Source organism: Eretmochelys imbricata, chromosome 3 (assembly GCF_965152235.1).
Source record: "Eretmochelys imbricata isolate rEreImb1 chromosome 3, rEreImb1.hap1, whole genome shotgun sequence".
In the NCBI taxonomy this organism is placed as follows: Eukaryota; Metazoa; Chordata; order Testudines; family Cheloniidae; genus Eretmochelys; species Eretmochelys imbricata.
Window position 1 is genome coordinate 146982832 of NC_135574.1, and position 21339 is coordinate 147004170.

General features: G+C 48.6%; 1 protein-coding gene across 1 annotated transcript in view; it reads left to right on the forward strand.

Moving 5' to 3' along the window:
- The window catches only part of LTBP1 (latent transforming growth factor beta binding protein 1), a 375845-nt gene that overhangs the window by 69930 nt on the left and 284576 nt on the right, over positions 1-21339 (forward strand). The gene's annotated exons all lie outside the window — the stretch shown is intronic.

Sequence of the window (21339 nt, forward strand, 5' to 3'; positions counted from 1 at the left end):
CTGCAAGTGTTTTTCATCCACCCTCATCCCCACCCCCACCCCCAAATCCAGACACTCCAGGAAAAAAAATCTTCCCAGCAACCATTAGGGGCAGAGATTCTGTCAAGGTTCCTTCCGCACTCTGAACTCTAGGGTACAGATGTGGGACCTGCATGAGAGACCCCCTAAGCTTATTCTTACTAGCTTAGGTTAAAAACTTCCCCAAGGCACAAACTTTTTGCCTTGTCCTTGAACCGTATGCTGCCACCACCAAACGTCTTACACCAAGACCAGGGAAAGAGCCAACTTGGAGATGTCTTCCCCCAAAATATCCCCCCAAGCCCTACACCCCCTTTCTTGGGGAGGGATTGATAAGAATCCTCACCAATTTGTACAGGTGAATGCAGACCCAAACCCTTGGATCTTAAGAACAATGAAAAATCAATCAGGTTCTTAAAAGAAGAATTTTAATGAAAGAAAAAGTAAAAGAATCACCTCTGTAAAATCAGGATGGTAAATACCTTACAGGGTAATCAGATTCAAAACATAGAGGACCCCTCTAGGCAAAACCTTAAGTTACAAAAAGACACAAAAACAGGAATATACATTCCATCCAGCACAGCTTATTTTACCAGCCACTAAACAAAAGGAAATCTAATGCATTTCTAGCTAGATTACTTACTAACTAACAGCTGTAAGGCTGCCTTCCTGATCTGTTCCCAGCAAAAGCATCACACAGACAGATGAACCCTTTGTTCCCCCCCATCCAGCTTTGAAAGTATCTTGTCTCCTCATTGGTCATTTTGGTCAAGTGCCAGTGAGGTTTTCTTAGCTTCTTAACCCTTTACAGGTGAATGGGTTTTGCCTCTGGCCAGGAGGGATTTTATAGCACTGTATACAGAAAGGTGGTTACCCTTCCCTTTATATTTATGACAGACTCCATCCTCCTATACACCGAGTAACAAGGCCCCTGCTAAGCATTCCTGATATTACAGACCAGATCTGACAGAATTTTTAGGTTGTGCTTTCCAGGCTTTCAAGGAAAAACAGAACAGAAGGAGGAAGAAAGAGAGAGAACAAAAAAAACCATTCTCTCTCCCCCACTTACTAGTGATAATGACCAGCATGTACTGAGTATTGAGTACAGTAACTCCCCACTTAACATCCTCTTGTTTAACATTGTTTCGATCTTATGTCCCTGCTCAATTACAGAACATGCACCATTTAAAGTTGTGCAATGCTTTGCTATAACGTCGTTTGGCTGCCTGATTTGTCCACAGCTGGCAGCTCCCCTACGCCGCCCCCCCCAGTGCCTCTTGCCTGCCTGCAGACCCCGCGGATCAGTGCCTTCCCCTGCCTCCTGCCCATGGCAATCAGCTGGCTTGCGGCGTTCAGGAGGGAGGGGGGGAGGAGCGAAGACACGGCACGCAGGCTCCCCCTGCCTCCTGAATGCTGCAAGCAAGCTGATTGCTGCAGGCACGAGGCAGGGGAGGGAAGGGGGAGGCACGCCGAGTCCTCCCTCCTGCCCCCTCCCTCCTGCCCGCGGCAATCAGCTGGCTTGCGACATTCAGGGGGAAGGAGGGTGGGGGGAGGAGCGAGGACTCAGCGTGCAGGCTCCCCCCGCACCCCCCCCCAAATGCCACAAACCAGCGGTTGTCGCTGGCAGGAGGCAGGGGAAAGAGGGGGAGCCTGTGTGCCGAGTCCTCACTCCTCCCCCCTCCCTCCTGCCCGCGGCAATCAGCTGGCTTGTGACGTTCAGGGGGCAGGAGGGTGGGGGGAGGAGCGAGGACTCGGTGTGCAGGCTCCCGCTCCCTCCCCTGCCTCCTGCCCGTGGCAGTCAGCTGGTTTGTGGTGTTAGGGAGACAGGGGAGGGAGGGGGAGCCTGCATGCTGTGTCTTCGCTCCTCCCCCCTCCCTCCTGAACGCTGCAAGCCAGCTTATTGCTGCGGGCAGGAGGCAGGGCAGGGAGGAGCCAGGATGCAGTGTGCGGAGTAAAGGGGGAAGTGGGGAGAAGAAGAGGCTGGTTAAGGGTGGGGGCTTGGGGGAAGGGGTAGAGTGGGCGGGCCGAGGGTTGAGCTCCCGACCTTGGTTGTTGCAGAGTAGGGGAAGCTGCAGCTGCGCAATGTGCTTCTCCTAGCCTTCAGCCTCGTTGCCTGCCTCATTGTCTCCAGAGCCAGTGGGCTGTGCCTGTGTGGGGTAAGGCGGGGGCACCTCCCAACTATAGTACTGTACTGTATGGCAAAAAAAATTTCCCTGGAACCTAACCCCCCCCATTTACATCCATTCTTATGGGGAAATTGGGTTCGCTTAACATCGTTTCACTTAGTCGCATTTTTCAGGAACATAGCTACAACGTTAAGTGAGGAGTTACTGTATTGCACAAGGGAAACCAAATCCAAGAGAGTCATGGTGTAATATAAGGATTGCAGCTGAAAATGCAGCTCATCGTGAGAAAGGAGAGAGGAGGAAGAAATGGATGTTACAGAGGATCAGAAGACATCCCAGAATCTTAGGTACAGAAGAGAGGAGACTAAAGAGGACCTATCAATCATAGAAATGTAAGACTGGAAGGGAACTTGAAAGGTCATCTAGTCCATCCCCCTGTGCTGAGGCAGGATCAGATATACATAGACAATCCATGACAGGTGATTGTCTCATCTGTTCTTGAAAACCTCCAATGACAGAGATTCTACAACCTCCCTTGGAAACTTATTTCAGTGCTTAACTATCATGGTAGTTATAAATTTTTTCTAGGGCTGTTGATTAATCGCAGTTAACTCACACGATTAGCTCAAAAAAATCATTCACGATTAAAAAAAGTTAATTGCAGTGTTAAACAATAGAATACCAATTGAAGTTTATTGCATATTTTTAGATGTTTTTCTACATTTTCAAATATATTGATTTCTGTTACAACACAGAATACAAAGTGTACAGCGCTCACTTTTTATATTATTTTTGATACAAATATTTGCACTGTAAAAATGATAAAAAATATTATATTTCAGTTCACTTCATACAAGTACTGTAGTGCAATCTCTTTATTGTGAAAGTGTAACTTACAAATGTAGATTTTTTTTGTTACATAAGGGCACTCAAAAACAAAACAATGTAAAACTTTAGAGCCTACAAGTGCACTCAGTCCTACTTCTTGTTCAGCCAATCGTAAAACAAACAAGTTTGTTTACATTCACGGGAAATACTGTTGCCTGCTTATTGTTTACAATGTCACCTGAAAGTAAGAACAGGCATTTGCATGGCACTTTTGTAGCCGGCATTGCAAGGTATTTATGTGCCCGATATGCTAAACATTTGTATGCCCCTTCATGCTCTGGCCACCATTCCAGAGAACATGCTTTCATGCTGATGACAGTTGTTAAAAAAAGTAATGCATTAATAAAATTTGTGACTGAACTGCTTGGGGGATAATTGCATGTTCTTCTTTCAGTGCTTGTTCATGTCCGTTCCAGTCAGGTTTGTGCATGCGCACACGTGCATGATGACCAGAAGATTTTCCCCCTAGCAGCATCCGTTGGGTTGGCCTGGGCGCCCCCTGGAGTTGCACCTTCATGGCGCTCAATATAGAACCCTGCTGATCTGCCACCCCTTCAGTTCCTTCTTACTGCCAGTGACGGTTGGCTGGAGCATCCCTTAGCCCTTGCTTAGTAAGCGCGTTCTGTACTCCTTGTATATAGTTACCTTAATGTCTTCTTAGTATTAGAGTTATTAGTATAGAGTTGTTGGGGGTGTCCATTGTGACGTTGCACTATATATAATTTTATGAAAATATGCTAATGAGTGAGAATATAATGTAACTGGAATGTGCTTCATGCAAAAGGTCTCTTGTAAGGTATCGTTACAAAACTTATAATCTACGGAGGGTTGTCATCCTATTTGTATAAGTGTATCACCCTTGTATCTGAAACTAGAAATATGAAATATAACTCTGAGGTCCTGTTGTAGTGATGCAAAGTGTGGGCCATTAAGGGTGGTTTGGAATCTTAATGGCTCCCATTAACCAGGACAATTACGTGTAGATGGTTTTGTTTTACTTGCAAGTCGTCCTGTATACCTGTGGGCTGGCAAGTGGGTAATGAAGTCTTACAGTGACATTTGATCATGTCATGTGAACTGGAATCCATCTTTAACCTGGGGCTTTTCCGTTGAGGAGGTGGGGTGGGAACCCAGAGGGACAAAGGATTCCCGCCTTATGCAAAAGATATGTAAGTGGGTAGAACAGAACAAAGGTGGAGGGCCATCATGAGAAATCCCCGAGCTATCACCTGAACTGGAACAAGGGCTGTAACAGGGGAAGGGTTTGTGCCCAGACTAGGAAGGCATCCAGTCTGTGGAAGAAACCTATTGAAACATCTGAGGGTGAGATTTTATCTGTATTCAGTTTTATTACTGTACTAGACTTAGACTTGCATGTTTTATTTTATTTTGCTTGGTAATTCACTTTATTCTGTCTGCTATTACTTGGAACAACTTAAATCCTACTTTCTGTATTTAATAAAATCACTTTTTACTTATTAATTAACCCAGAGTATGTTTTAATACCTTGGGGGGGGGGGGAAGAGGAAACAAACAGCTGCGCATCTCTCTCTATCAGCGTTATAGAGGGCGAACAATTTATGAGTTTACCCTGTATAAGCTTTATACAGGGTAAAATGGATGTATTTGGGGTTTGGACCCCGTTGGGAGTTGGGCATCTGAGTGTTAAACACAGGAACACTTCTTAAGTTGCTTTCAGTTAAGTCTGCAGCTTTGGAGCATGTGGTTCAGACCCTGGGTCTGTGTTGGAGCAGACTGGCGTGTCTAGCTCAGCAAGAGAGGGTGCTGGAGTCCCAAGCTGGCAGGGAAAGCAAGGGCAGAAGTAGTCGTGGCACATCAGTTGGCAGCCCCAAGGGGGTTTCTGTGATCTAACCTGTCACAGTTTACCTTAGTGTCTTCTTAGTATTAGAGTTCTTATCATAGAGTTGTGGGGGTGTCCGTCCCCCCATCCTGTCTCCCCGGAGCCGTGGTTTACTGCGGTTCCTGGGGTTTAAAAACTGTGTGGCCTCTGCGAAGTGCATGCCAAAGAATGATCTACACTCAGTATGTTTATGGTACCTAGGGGAGGGTCACCAAAAGGATTGCTATAAGATCTGTCGCAAGTTCCTCTCTAGAACTCTTAAAGAAAGGGAACAGCGGCTTAAGGTGATCCTCATGGAGGCAGCTCTATGCCCCCACTCCGACCTGGACTCGGGACCTGGCCCCTAACGCTTCGTCCTCGACGCGGAGCACCTCGGCACAGTCATCAAGCTTGGTGCAGAGAAAAGACTCCTCCCGAGACACTCTGCACCTCAAGGCACCGTTCCCACTCGCCAGTGCCTCAGAAGAAAAAGAAGCCGGACAGCTGCTCTCCTCCGGCTGAACCCAGAGCCGTGAAACCCCAGGTGGTTCATAACTCCAGATCCCCTGCTGAGGCCGTGTCAACTCCTGCCAAGGTGAGGCAGTTGAGTCTGACCTCCCACTCGGTCACCCATCCCTACACCGTAACTACAGCTTCCTTCAAAGCCAGAAGCTTACCAAGCTGCTCGGGACCTCCTGCACCTTACGGTGCCGTTCTCACCCCCCAGGAGGGAAGAACCTTAAGTGCTGGTGGACCCGCTCCGCCACCTGGTGCGGTCAAGAAGGAAGCCAGCTATGATATCGAGGCGCTCCCTCTCTCCATGTCCCTCGGCTCCAGCTCACTTGGACAGAGAGCCTACCCGCTCCGAGCTCTCAAAGCACCGAGACTCGGCTCCTCCATGGTCTTCAGTCTCAGAGACCTTGGAGTCAGAGTCCGACTCCTATCATTCCAGGAGAAGAGGGAGCTGCTGATTGAGATCCAGGAGAGACAGGAGGGAGCCCCAGGCGTGGCCTTCGCAGTGGCAGAACCCACCTCAGTGGCCCTTCTGGACCCCCTGGGCCTTTTGCCAAGGGCAGGGAAGAACCCGAGATCACCACTGTGGGACGTCTTCTGTGGCCTCAGCTACCTTTGTCCCACCATTGGCTCTGCATCTGCCCTCGGCACCTGCCCGCATGTCAACGCCTCTGACAGCGGCACCATAGTCGACTCTGGCATTGTGCTCGGCCCTGACCTTGCCAGCGTCCTTGCGTTCATCTCCCACGCCAGCACTGTTGTCGACGTAGACTACGATGCAGGTACCGATGGCCCCGGCGCCGATGTCTGCATCGGGACCTCCGCCTTCGTCGGGGACTGCAAGCGGATCGACACCAGCTCCATCGATAGTTCCTCCTGTCGTACTGATGGCTGCGCCAACACTTGGTCCGGCGTCTGCAGCGCCGGCACTGTCTGGTGCACCACTATCACCAACGCTGCCCCGAGAGTCTCAGGACCCTCTGGGGGCAAATGGCAGGGAGCATCCACTCATTATAAACTCTTTCTTCTCTTCGTCACTGGACGAAGCATTGCCTGGTACAGCTGTAGCCCCTGTGCTTGAGGACAACAGGGTGCTGCAGCAGTTGCTGTGCAGGGCCGCTCAGGGTCTGGGCATTAAGGCCGAGGAGGTAGTTGAGGAGGCTGATCCTGTGGTGGACATCCTCTCATGCTCAGGACCTTCCCATGTTTTCCTTCTTCTTATTAAAACCATTGTGGAGACCACCAAGATCCTGTGGCAAATCCCCGCTTCCTTGACGCCTACTGCCAAGCACAATGAGAGGCATGATTTCGTGCCCTCCAGAGGGTTGGAACATTTATACTCCCACCCACCCCCTGATTCTCTTGTTGTGGATGCTGCTAACCAGCATGAGATACAGGGCTTCCAAGGGCCCTCCCCAAAAAACAGGGAGGGCTAAGTGTCTAGACCTGGTTGGAAGAAAGGTCGGTTCTACAGGGGATCTTCAGCTCTGCATCTTGAACCAACAGGCCATCGTCAGCAGGTACTTGTACACCACTTGTGCTGTGATGGCCAAATTTACGGAGTTCCTCCCTTCGGACTCCCGAACCGAGTTCTTGCCCTTGGTGGAGGAGGAGAAGTTAGTCTCCTGGGCTTCCCTCCAGGCCACATTGGATGCTGCAGATGCCGCCACTAGGGTCATGGCAACTGGGGTAGCTGTGAGGAGGGGCTCTTGGCTCCAAGTCTCAGGGCTCCCTTACAAGGTCATGCAGCCCATTCAGGACCTCCCATTTGAGGGTGAGACTCTTTTTTTTCTGAAAAGACAGACAAGAGGCTAACAGCCTGAAAGATTCACAAGCCACCCTCAAGTCGTTGGGCTGCACACTCCCACCACACAGCAGAGACATTTCCAACTGCAGCCTCCTCCGAGATTTCCTCAGCAGAACCACCAGGACAGTTCTCAGAGGAGGAACAGGATGGGCAGGAGGCAGCAACACCCATCCTCAGGCCAGGGCTCTGGCCAGCCCAAGCCCTCTGCCCCTAAACTGGCCTTTAGAAGGTGCGGTCAAGGACGGTGCACCAGATCAGAGACTGGATCTATCCCGCCTTATTTTTTTCTCCCAAACTATCCCCTTTCTACCATGCATGATCCCGTATCACTTAGGATCACTGGGTGCTGTACTCGGTAGAGAAGAGATTCTCCATCCAATTCTGTGCCCTTCCACCCCCTTCCCTGTCCCTCTTCAGGGACCGTTCTCACAAGCATTTACTCATCCAGGAAGTGCAGTTGTTCCTGTTGCTTGGGGCAGTGGAGGAGGTTCCTCTGGAACACAGGGGCGAGGGTTTCTGTTCCCGGTATTTCCTAATACCGAAGGCCAAAGGCGGCCTCAGGCCTATCCTGGACCCTGGAGAGCTCAACTAGTTTGTAAAGAAACTCACGTTCTGCATGGTCTCCTTGGCCTCCATCATCCCCTCACTAGATCCAGCAGATTGGTATGTTGCCCTCGACTTGAAGGATACGTACTATCACATCATAATCACTCAGCCCCACACGAAGTATCTCAGGTTTGTGGTCAATGGTACCCAATACCAATTTACTGTCCTCCCATTCGGCCTGTCAGCAACACCTCGTGTATTCACAAGTGCATGGCAGTCGTCGCCGTGTTCTTTCGGAGGCACCAGGTACAGGTGTTCCCGTATCTCGACTACTGGCTGATCAAAGGCCACTCCAGGAACCAAGTGGAGTCTCAGGTCACATTTATCAGAGTCACCTTCGAGACCCTAGGTCTACTCCTAAACGAAGTGAAATCGACTCTGTCTCTCGTCCAGAGAATAGAGTTCATATGGGCAGTACTAGACTTGACAGGCGAGATTTCAGGCCCTCAACAACATAATTTGAGGCATCATGCAGTTCCCCAGCACTACAGCGAGGGAACAGAAACTTCTCCAGCATATGGTGACCTGTACCTACGTGGTCCAGCACGCCAGCCTCAGGCTTCGACCTCTCCAGTCGTGGCTAGTGTCAGTGTATCGCCCAGCCCAGGACAGCTTGGACAGGATCATGACCCTGCCTCACCCTGTCTTCAACTGGCTCTGGTGGTGGGTCGATGCTCAGCAGATGTGCTCAGGAGTCCCCTTTGCTGCCCCATAGCCATCTCTGTCGTTGGGGATGGATGCATCAGACTTGGGCTGGGGAGCTCATCTGGGAGACTGCAGAACTCAAGGCCTCTGGTCACAAGCAGATCTGTCTCTCCGTATCAGTGTCAGAGAGCAGTGCGTTTAGCATGTCAAACATTCTGTTCTTACCTAACCGGACAATGTGTGTCATTCCAGCCCTCATGCTGTGGGACTTCTGTGTAGAACATTCAATTCACCTGCAGGAGTCATACCTCCCTGGGGAGCAGAATGAGCTGGCAGACCACCTCAGCAGGTCGTTCCACAGCCACGAGTGGTCCCTTTGCCCTGATGTCACAATTTCAGTCTTCCAGAGGTGGAGGTTTCCCCTTATAGACCTCATCACGACGCAACAGGAAGTGCCGCAGTTCTGCTCCTTCAAGAATCACAGCCTGGGCTCTAGTACGGATGCGTTCTTCAATTGGGGAGGTTCTCTCCTATATGCCTTTCCACCCATACCATTTGTCCACAAGGTGTTGCTCAAGATCCACGGAGTTCGAGCTCGGGTCATATTGATAGCACCGGTCTGGCCCTGTCAGCAGTGGTACGCTTCTCTCCTAGACAAGTCAGTGGGAGCCCCGATTATCTTGCTGCTCTCCCCAGACCTTCTCACACAAGATCACAGACGTCTTCAACACCCGAACCTCCAGTCGCTCCATCTTATGGCATGGAAGCTGCATGGTTAAATCGGTTGGAGCTTTCCTGTTCAGAACAGATCAGACAGGTCCTCCTTGGCAGTAGGAAACCCTCTGAGAGCCACGTACCTTGCCAAGTGGAAGAGATTCTCAATCTGATTGGCGCAGCGCCATTCGCCCCCGACGCTGGCTTCAGTGCCACACATTCTGGACTACCTCCTCCATCAGAAGGAGGGTCTCTCGTTGTCTTCTATACAGGTGCACCTAGCTGCCATCTCGGCTTTCCACCTGGGCGTGCGGGGCCACTCGGTATTTGCTAACCCCATGGTCAGCTGGTTCCTGAAGGGGCTTGACAAGTTATACCCTCACGTCTGCCAACCAGTCCTTGCCTGGGACCTCAATTTGGTCCTTTTGAGGCTCATGGGACCCCCCTTTGAGCCGTTAGCAACATGTTCCCTGCTCTACCTCTCTTATAAGGTCACGTTCCTGGTAGTAATAACTTCGGCCAGGAGGGTGTCTGAGCTCAGGGCCTTGACAGCAGACTCTTTCTACACCGTGCTCTATAAGGATAAGGTTCAGCTCAGGCCTCACCCTGCTTTCCTCCCAAAGGTCGTCTCGCAGTTTCATATCAACCAGGACATCTTCCTCCCAGTTTTCTACCCTAAACCTCGTTCCAGCGGCAGGGAGCAGAGACTCCACTCTCTGGATGTCTGCAGGGTGCTGGCCTTTTACATCGAGGGAACGAAACTGTTCAGAAAGTCAGTCCAGTTGTTTATGGCAGTGGCAGACAGGATGAAAGGTCAGCCAGTTTCATTCCAGCGCATCGTGTCCTGTGTCCATGAGTGCTATGACCTGGCAGGTAGGTGTTCCCGCACCACCGATCACTGTGCACTCTACCAGGGCATAGGCTTCACCGGCAGCGTTCCTGGCTTAGGTTCCCACTCAGGAAGTCTGCAGAGCGGCGACGTGGTCCTCAATACACACTTTTGCCGCATGTTATGTGATTACCCAGCAGGCCAGAGACAATATGGCCTTCGGAAGAGCAGTACTCCAATCAGTGGACAGCTCTGACCCCATCTCCTGAACTTGGCTTGGAAGTCACCTGATTGGAATGGACATGAACAAGCACTCGAAAAAGAAATTGTTTTTTTCCATAATTCTACATTTGTAAGTTCAGTTTTTATGATAAAGGGATTGCACTACAGTACTTGTATTATGTGAATTGAAAAATACAGTTTTTTTGTTTATCGTTTTTACAGTGCTGTAACTCTCACATCCTTTTCAGCAATATTACTGCCCAGCCAGTTATTCTCCATTTTGTATTTGTGCCTTTGATTTTTGCTTCCTAAGGGTACTATTGTGCACTTGTCTGTACTGAATGGCCTCTTGTCGATTTCAGACCAATTCTTCAATTTGTCAAGGTTGTTTTGAATTCTAATACTGTCCTCCAAAGTGCTGTCATCCGCAAAATTTTATAAGCATCCTCCAAGTCATTAATGAAAATGTTGAATAGTACCAGACCCAGGACAGACCCTGTGGGAGCCTACTAGATACAGTTTGATGGGCCATCACTCTCACAAATCTTGGGAGACAGGCCAGTCCTTGCCTACAGACAGCCCCCCAACCTGAAGCAAATACTCACCAGCAACCACACACCACACAACAGAACCACTAACCCAGGAACCTATCCTTGCAACAAAGCCCATTGCCATCTGTGCCCACATATCTATTCAGGGAACACCATCATAGGGCCTGATCACATCAGCCACACTATCAGAGGCTCGTTCACCTCCACATCTACCAACGTGATAAATGCCATCATGTGCCAGCAATGCCCCTCTGCCATGTACATTGGGCAAACTGGACAGTCTGTACGTAAAAGAATAAATGGACACAAATCAGATGCCAAGAATTATAACATTCATAAACCAGTCGGAGAACACTTCAATCTCTCTGGTCACTCAATTTCTGATCTCAAAGTGACTATCCTTCAACAAAAAAACATGGAAAACAGACTCCAGCGAGAGACTGCTGAATTGGAATTAATTTGCAAATTGGATACAATTAACTTAGGCTGGAATAGAGACTGGGAGTGGTTGAGTCCTTATACTAAGTAAAACTGTTTCCCCTTGTTTATCCCCCTCCCTCCACCTCCCACTGTTCCTCAGACGTTCTTGTTAATTCCTGGAAATGTGCTGGAAATGGCCCACCTTGATTATCACTTCAAAAGGTTTTCTCTCCCCCCACCCCACTCTCCTGCTGGTAATAGCTCATCTTAAGTGATCACTCTCCTTACAATGCGTATTTTTTCATGGTCTGTGTGTATATAAAATCTCCTCATTGTACTTTCCACTTTATGCATCCGATGAAGTGAGCTGTAGCTCACGAAAGCTTATGCTCAAATAAATTGGTTAGTCTCTAAGGTGCCACAAGTATTCCTTTTCTTTTTACTATTTACATAGTTTTCCTTAGTAAAACTGGTAAATTTTACAAATGGTACAAATTTGATATTAAATGCAGATTTGAATTTGATTTACACTTAAAAAAAAAAAGTCCTGTCTAAAACAAATATTTTTCTTCACTTTCAACTCAAGAAGCCTCATTGTTTTTGAAGATGCATTTTCATCACCACCAATAAATTGTGAAATACCTTTGAAATGCATGGTTTCTTAATATTTGATAATTTTACAATAAATAAGCAGACAGGAAAAAAAGTGCATTTAATAGACTGAATTTCACATTAAGCTAATAAAACCAAATGTGACAGGTTGTTGGTTAAAATGATAGTGAGTAGTTCAGGTGGTGGATTTGAATAGTAAATCTCAGTTGTTTCATTATTCAAGGTTACATAAACTTTTGCCTTTTCTTTAACTTAGAATAAAAAGAATGTTGAAGTCATGCTTGGAAAAACGAAAAAATATTTGAATATCAAATTTTGGGAGTATGAAATTAAACCAAAGCTGTTATCTAAATGTAATAGTTCTACAACATTTAAGAAAAAATTATATGTACCGGTAATCTATTAGTAGTTGTGCTGTTGTTCTGATTGATTGATACTTTTTGTGTTCACTTTTTTACCTATGAAATAGTAGGTTATTTCTAGGAGCTAAGTATGTTTTTCTTCTAGTTTGTTGAACAGTAAGAGGGTGTGTAAGATTTAAATTTGTTTACTATATTGGGAATTCAAGCATGTATTGCTTTGAAGTCATTAAGTAGAAGGGAGAAAAAGAGGGCTATCACAGACGTTTCAGTAATAAAGCGTGTAAATCAAAAGAATGTGAAAAGAAGCTTCTAAAACTGAGCTCTAAGGATGTAATTTCAAACACCTTACAGCCTCTCCTTTTTTATAGCTTAGACTTGCTGTAATGACAGTACTCAACTTCAACACTGAACAGAAAATGCTTATATAATAGAGAAAAAAAGTACCATAAAAACTGGCTTACTGTTGTGCCTTTTTGTAGCCTGACACTGAGATTGTGACCTTACATTTTATCTGATTTACAGATATCAAGCCAAAATACCAGCACTGGGAGCCAAGAAAGAGTCAGAAAAAATATCCACATATTATAACTGCCCTTTTCAAAATATACTTCGAAAAATTAGAAACAAACTTTATAGTTTTTAGATGATGTAAGATTTTTAACAGAGAAAAAGAGAAACAAAATGAATTTTTGAAGAGAAATCATAGACCTCTGTAAAACCAGAGGAATGCCTTATAGACTTTAAATTTACCTACTGCACATAGGAAAACAAGCTGTTCCTAGACCTCTGGTATGCAATCTGGGCTTTTGGTCACACTACTTTAGAAAATAGGCAAAGTGGTTTGGAATAAGAGATCCAGCTTCTTCCAAACATTATTGGTCCGGGCATATGTCAGAAACTCTTCATAGCTGCCTTCTTGCAAGCTGACATTAAACGGCAGTTAGACCTATTTTTGTAATAAAGAGTTAGATTCCTTTTCACATACTTTATCCTTCTGTTGATCATGGGCTGAAGTCAGGGATACAGTGTTCTTTTAAGTTTGTTTGCATTTCATTGCATTCTAGTGTGACAAATGTGGGTTTCAGAAACTAGAATTAAGTACCAAGTGGAATCTCTACTTCTGCTTTCAAAGGAAGGGTAAAAGAAGTTGAAATGTAGTGTTTACAGATCACAAGGCCAAAGGTGGGAAGCACTGTCTGACAAATAGCAAAGTCCTGGGGTGAAACTCTAGCCCCCTGAAGTCAGTGGGAGTTCTTCTTAGAGTGCTTGCTCATGTCCATTCCATATTAGGTGTGTGTGCTCACCACATGCACCAGTGCCAGAAGTTTTTCCCTTAGCAGTATCTGTAGGGGACTGGCCTTGGCGCCCCCAGGAGTGATGCCCGCATGGCACGGTATAAGGTGCGCCACCCTCCCCTCCCCAGTTCTTCCTTGCTGCCAGTGATGGTTCTGGAACTTCTGCTGCTTCGGCAAGTGTTGTTTTGTTCTCTGTTCTTGCAAACCTGTAATATAGTTGTATATAGTTAGTAGTTTCTTAGTTACCCTTAGTAATAGTTCTCAAACTCTTCATTAGTACCAAACGGGACTCAACTGGGGGAGGCGCATGCCCTGGTCCCCAGGCTTTAAGCCCTGTGATCACTGTAAATGGCCTATGCATGTCAGTGATCCACCTACCAACTGCCGAAGGTGCTTAGGCGAGGGGTACATAAGTGACAAGTGCCGCATCTGCAAGTCCTTCAAACCTAGGATGAAGAAGGAGCGCAATATCAGTTTGAAAGTGCTCCTAATGGAATCTGCTCCACCAGTGCTGTCTATGAGCCGGCACCAGTCGCCCTCCACAGCTTTGGTCAAGAAGCCGAAAAAGTCTGAGGGGAAGATCTCCAACCTCCCGCAAGGGAAAAGAGGGGTCTGGGGGCAAGCCACGACCCATGTTGGGCAGCTCAACACTCCTCTCAGGAAGTTGGGCCCTAGCTCAAGTCGACTGATGCAGCCCATCCCACACTTCACCTGTAACTCTGGATAGTGGTACAGGCCCCAGCCAGCTTCAGATGCTGTCGATGCCCGAAGCCCTTCAAGCAGCTCAGGAGATCCTGACGCTCCCAGTTCTACCCACACCAGCTCCAGCAGTACCCCAGTCTTGGGGAAAGTCTGCACTGGGACTGATGCATATGTTCCCACCTCAGCGGCACTGTTCCCCCTTGAGAGGGATGTCCTGCCGTTGCCCACCCGAAGCAGTCACGCCTTAGGACTAGAGACACAGGCTCAGCGGAGCCCTCTTCAGACACCGCACAGAGGGACTTGAGGCATATGTCGCCGGTGGATTGGCACAGACCCTCTGAGGCATGTGCCACCCAGCAAGAACTTCTGGGCCGGCCCCGAATGTCTCCAAGGGCCTGGTACCGATCACGGGACCGATCAAGGATCAGAGATTGCAGATAGCCAGGCCGTCATCGCCTGACTCCTAGCAGCAGGTCGCACTACTCGGGAAGATGCTCCTGGCAACCGGTCCGTGTTAGCTCCCAGTCCCTTTCAACATCCCAGTACCAGTCGAGTAGCATGAGGCATGAATTGTTGGGTCTCTGACGCAGATCCACCGAATGCTGTCGACCCCTGAGATCCTGACCAAGACACTCATGTTGCTCGGACAGGTCAGTTTGGGACACATTGACTGGCACTGATTGGATAAGAGCTACCACTCCACCCGATCCTGTTTGCTCAGTACTGACCGTTCCATTTACAGCTCCGGCATGGAGCAAGGCTCCCTGACTGTGAGACAAGCCCCCTTACCTGTAGTGCTGCCCACATCATTAGCACCAAAACCTGTCCCATGGTCCCAGGCGCAGTGGCTGGCGCCATGTTACCTGTGGAACCCTTGGGGGTTCACCCTACCCTCCCAGGCTGTCTGGTCGGTGTCGGGAGCCTCGGAGATGCCAGCGGCCTCTGTATCCCGTCCCCCTCCAGTGCTCAAGGCTTTGCGAGGATAAGACTCCACAGATCTAGGAGGACCCACGAAAGCAAGCTGCTGGACCACCAATGAAAGTAGAAGTCCCTGCGGCACCAGCATCATCCTTGTCATTGCTAGATGAGGCTATCACGGGGTCCCCTCACCCAGTTCCTCAAGATGATGCCATAGCACACCAGGAACTGTTGAAAAGGGTCGTGTCCAACCTGGGGCTTCAGGCAGAAGAACTGGAAGAGCCCTTTGACTCCCTGTTTGATGTCCTCTGCTCCACAGCTCCTGCCAGCGTGGCCCTACCCCTTCACAAAGGGGTTTCCAAAATCACTAATGCCCTGTGGCAGATCCCCTCTTCCCTAGCCCCTATCTCTAAAAGGGCAGAACGCAAGTACTTTGTGCCAACAAAAGGGCATGAGTAGTTATACTGCCACCTTGCCCCCAATTCCCTTGTGATAGAAGTGGTTAACCACAAGGAGAGGCAAAGACAACCCGGGGCCACCCCCAAAAAAGAAAGACTCGAGGAGGCTGGATCTCTTTGGGCATAAGATTTATTCATTGTCCAGCCTTCAGCTGAGAGTGGCAAAGCACCAAGCCCTCCTTGGCCGATATGACTTTAATATGTGGCAAGCCATGGCCAAGTTCGAAGGGTTGCTCCCTGAGGCTTCCAAGAAGGAGTTGAGTGATCTACACCCCCCTTCCCTGTCACTCTTCAGGGACTCCTCTCATGAGAGTCTCCTCGCACAGGAGGTAAAGGGGTTGCTACAGCTCGCTGTGGTGGAGGAAGTTGCTCTCAAGTACAGGAACAAGAGGTTCTGTTCCCGATACTGTTTAATCCCAAAGCCTAAGGGTGGTCTACGGCCCATCCTAGACCTGCGAGACCTCAACAAGTACTAAAGAAGCTAAAGTTCTGCATGGTTTCCCTGGATCAGGGAGACTGGTATGTTGCCCTCTACTTGAAGGACACATACTTCCACATAATGATCTTTCAAGGACACAGACGCCTCCTTCGGTTTACAGTAGGGCCCCACCACTACCAATTTGCGGTCCTCCTGTTCGGCCTGGCAGCAACACTGAGTGTGTTTACCAAGTGCATGTCGGTGGTAGTGGCTTATCTCAGGCGCTGGAGTATCCAGATCCACCAGGACCTCGATGACTGGTTCATCAAGGGCAGCTCCACGTCTCAAGTCCAAAGGGATGTTGCGGTGCTTCAAGCCACATGCCGCTCTCTGGGCCTACCAGTGAACAATAAAAAATCAACGTTAGTGCCAGTGCAGAGGATAGATTTCATTGGAGTGGTCCTCGACTTGACCTGCGCCAGGGCGTTCCTGCCGCTGGAAAGGTTCCACGCATTGACAAACCTCATCGCAGAAGTCTCCACGTTCCCTTTGACCAAAGCCAGGGTCTGTCTGTCTGCCTGCTGGATCACGTGGCAGCGTGCACTTACGTGGTCTGCCATGCCAGGCTCTGGATGCGGCCTCTGCAACAACGGCTGGGAACGGTCTACTCAGGAGGTCCCGGGATCTCCTGGAAAAGATTGTTACCATTCCCCAGACGATACTTACCTCGCTGCAATGGTAGACCTGTGACAGATTTCTGTTCCCAATCTGCCTGAGGCATCAGGTGATCAGGCTGAAGCCGCAGGATCATTTGGGGAGGAGATGACAAAACACACCAATTGTCTGAATTTTAAAGCTTTATTGATAAAATAATAAAACAACAGCGGAGAATGATGGGTGCTCCCCACGTCACTCAGAGGAAGGAAGGACGCATTAGTGCCCCAAACCCTAACCCACTTGCATACTTACACCCGCACTACCCGAGGCTGGCCAGACCTGCGTGTAACGTAAGAAGAGGGGGAGGGGTGGACGGGAGTTCTGTTTTTGTGCTCACAGCTCATCCAGGGTTCGCTGCCAATCTCCAAATTGCTCCAGCTCTCAGGAGGGTTTTAAGGCCTGGGCTCCTTTAGGGGTGTTCCATTCCGTGACTTCTGTTCCTGGTGCTCTTTGTGCCAGTCCAAACTGGCTTTCTGTCTTCTCTGCTTTTCCAAAACAACGGCTCCAGGGATGCGAAGCTCTGCTCCCCGCCTCGTCGTCTCGCCTGTGTTTTCCATCTCTGTAGCCCTGGTTCTCTCATGGCTGGCTGTGGCTGAGGGAGAGAAACTTTTGGACTTGGCCCAGTGTCTTATCGTTGGACTGAGCTTGGTAGCTGCAGTGTTGAGTTAACCCGTTCTCTGCTCTTTTTCTTTCCCCCTTTGGCCTCTTGCAGCCTGCAAAAGAATCTTTCACTCCCCACTCACACCTTTAACCCTCCCCAAAATGCTTTCAACAGCATTAGGAACATGCAGTGCTGATCTGCCTTTCCCAGGGGAATCCCTGAGGTTGTGACAGGCCAACCACGGGACAGTCCTGGAGGGGGTTCCGTTCGACAACTGCCCTCACTCCATCGAGTTGGTGTCGGACGCCTCAGACCTTGGCTGGGGTGCGCACTTCAGCAACCTCCAGACCTGGGATGTGGTCCCCAGAGGAGGTGAAGTTGCACATAAACATCAAAGAGCTCCAAGCAGTCAGGCTGGCTTGCGGAGTCTTCCTGCCTCACCTGTCAGGGAAGTCGGTACAAGTCCTGACTGACAACACAGCCTCAATGTTCTACATTAACAGGCACGGTGGAGCGCGCCCGTCGGCTCTCTGTCAGGAAGCGCACTGTCTGTGAGACTTCTGTATCAGCCATGAAATTCATCTGGAAGCTTGTCACCTTCACAGGGTCAAGAATACGCTGGCGGACGAGCTCAGCAGGGGATTCTCCTCTCACCACGAGTGGTCACTCCATCCAGAGATAGCCTGCATGATTTTCCAAATGTGGGGAACTCCCCAAACGGACCTGTTCGCCACCAGACAGAACAGGGGGTGCCACCGGTTTTGCTCTTGGCAAGGCCTGAGCAAGAGCTCCCTCTCCGATGCCTTTCTTCTGTCGTGGTCAGGGACCCTGATGTACGCATTTCCTCTGATTCCACTCATCAGCAGGGTCCTGGCAAAGATCAAGAGAGACAAAGAACTCAACCATGTCTGGCTCCTCGTACTGTGCTCAATGCACTAGATCACAGTGCTTTTTTACTAGCTGAATTAAATTGGTAGGAAAATGGATTCAAATTCAATTTAGGAAATGAAAGATCTTCTTTTTAAGAGATGTCTGGCTTTTATATAGTTGTGTTTACGAAGGAAAATGAAAGCTTATGTTTGCTAAATTAAAATTTATGACCATAACATAAAGATGTATAAATTAGAAAAAAAATACATGTTAAAAAGGCATTACTTTTTAAAAAATAAAGCCTTGATGTTGTAGAAATTCAGTACCAATACTGTTCCCATTGATTTCACTGGAAGATAAATAATTTTTTGCGCTTGGTAATGTGCACTGAAATTTGGGTACAACAGTTCTTTCATTTTTTATTTTAATTGCTGGGATTTAGCAAACATGGAACAGCAAACATAGAAAAAGTTTCGTTTGTGACACTGGAAATGTGAATAATTGTGGGCTTTTAATAGGCACTTCCATTTTTAGTGAGTGGAGTGACTCTCTTATCCATTGCTTGAGAAATGGAAAAAAGCCCATCAGAAGTTCATTATTAAATCTTCTTAGGTTGAGAGAGAATATTAATTAAAAAAACTAAATTGAGCAGTTTTTAGCACAGAATTATTTTATAACTTTAGAAGCCATTGACTTAATTTTCAAATATAATTTTCACATATTACTTTACTTTCAAAAATGGATCTAGTTGGAAACAAAATGACAAAGTAGGAATCAATGTGATAATTGCAGCAAGAAAGACTACAGTTGCCATCCTGTAAACCTTCAAGTACATGCTTAACTTTATACATGTGAGTAGTCCCAGGGAGTTCAGTTTTACTGAGGTGTGTAAAATTAAGCACGTGCATAAGTTTTTGCAGGATTGCGGCTTAGATTGTTTATGGTCTGATCCTGCAAGCACTGCACATGTGGAAATTCCATGTATTTCAATGTAAGCTTAGTGGGAGTTTAACATGTGTAGAGCTACCATAACTGCTACCCTAATGAGCCTTTTCCATCTCTAATTTCTATAACTGAAGGAATAATAATGGAGTATAACATAATGTTAATTGTAATATGCATTGGTCTCATTATCAGTGAACATTAAACTTCATTAATCAGTGGAAGCATATAAGATTTACTTTCAGAGTTGCATAGTATTTTGTTGAAAATCAGAAAATTAACCAACAAACAAAAAGATATAGGCCCAGATTTTTAAAGGTATTTTAGCCATTGCTGCACTCAACATTGCAACACCTAAGGGATTTAGAAGCCTACATCTCATTTTCAAAAGTGATTTAGGGACTGTGACAAAGCTCTGTCCTTGTCTCTGTGGGTCTCGCATTTCCTGGTGGATTTCCCTAGCCTCAGAGGCTCACTGCAACCGTCCACATAGCCCTTCTCTCTCTAAGGCCAGGGTACAGTCTACTGAGCCCTTTTCATCATAAGCCAGCAAGGAGGTTGGTGAGAGAACTCCCACAGTCTGTGTTGTCCCTATGGGTTTATTAAAGAACAGTTTAGCCTCCTTTCCTGTCTTCCCCTCCAAGGAGGTGTTTCTTTAGTGGCAGGTTTGGGGGAACCCGGGCCCACCCTCTACTCCTTGTTCTGGCCCAGGGACCCTAATGGCAGCAGCTGACCTTTCACTATCAGAGTTGTTACATTTCCCTGGGCCACTTCCCCGGGCCACTTCCCCACAGTTCCCCCCGCTTCTCTCTCTTAATGCTTTCTTCACCCTTACCTTAGGGCTCCCTTTCCAGTGGTTTGAGGGTGTCTTCATTACCCAGCCCTTCAGCTGCATTTCCTCTTCCCTGGCTCTCTTTGGCCTGACTGGAGTGAGCCCTTTTATAGTATCAGAGGGGCCTTAATTAGAGTCAGGTGTTCACATTAGCTTAACAGCCTCACCTGACTCTTTGCAGGTTAATTGGAGTTAGGTGTTTTCATTAGCCTAACAGCTTCAACTGACTCTTTGTAGGCTAATTGGAGTCATGTGTCTACCCTAATCTGCAGCAGCCTCTGCTCTGGTCAGACAGGGAACAGAAAACTGCTTCTCCAGTGGCCAGTATATCTGCCTTCGACTACTCTGCTGTACCCAGCTGGTCTGGAGGGAGGTGGGAGACTGCTGCTGGTACTGCTGCTAGGCCCTGGGCTCTCCCTGCTGCTGCTGTTGCTGCTCCAGCTGCTCCCCCCTGGCTGGGCCAGACGTCGTCCCCCCCCTTCTCTGCTACCTGGTTGCTGGCTAGCTGCTGGACTCCCCGAGTGCTGCTGCTCCAGGTACAGCCCCTTGGGGGGGCCTGCTGGCACGCTCCCCAGCCCCAGCTGTTGCTGCTGTAGACACCATCACCACCACCACCTGAGAGGGGTCCCTTCTGCCTGCCCGGACCACCACCTGGAGCTGCTGAAGTCCCGAGGAGGAGAAGAACAGGACCATCTACCAGTGGGCGAGCACCTAGAGACTTTGCTGACCACCGTGGAGGGGGCCTTTCAGACTGAGTAACTTTCAAACTGTGCTCTTGTGGTGAGGGTTTTTGACTGTGTTTGTGGGGACACAAAGGGTGTGGTGTAGAGCCTGCCCCCCAATCCATCTGTGTCCCCCACCTCCACCACCCCCACTGGCTGTTTACCATCTGCCTCAGCTCCTGCCTCTGGACTCAGCTGCTTGCTTGGCTTGCCACGCCCTGTTTCCACTGTTTGGGCCTGAAGCAGAAGCCAGCCCACACCGACTTTTTGTGCAAGCGCACATGGGCGCAGGTGACCTTGGACTGACCCCCCCCACAGTTTTGCCCCTTGCTACCTGCACCATTTGCCACTTGCAGCCTTTTGCTCCTCCCCTTTCCCCCAACTCCCCCCGTTACTAGCTTCAGTTTGTTTGCCTGCCCCGCCCTTTTCCCACTACAGCTTTGTTTGTTTGCCCCACCCCAGCCTCTGAAGCTAGCTCCTTGGTTTCCCTTTCCTACCTCCAACCTGTTTAGCCCATCGCTCAGTGCTCCCATGCCCCCTCCCATGCGCTTGTACCCTTCCCCATTTTAGTTTGGACCCCTTTCACTGCACCCCCCAATGCTGTTGTATTCCACCCTCCCCTAGTGCAGCTAGAGGAGCCGAAATCCCACCCCGTGTCGGTGACTGACCCCCAGCCCTTGATTGCCCCTCATCCAGCTCACCCCTTTTGGC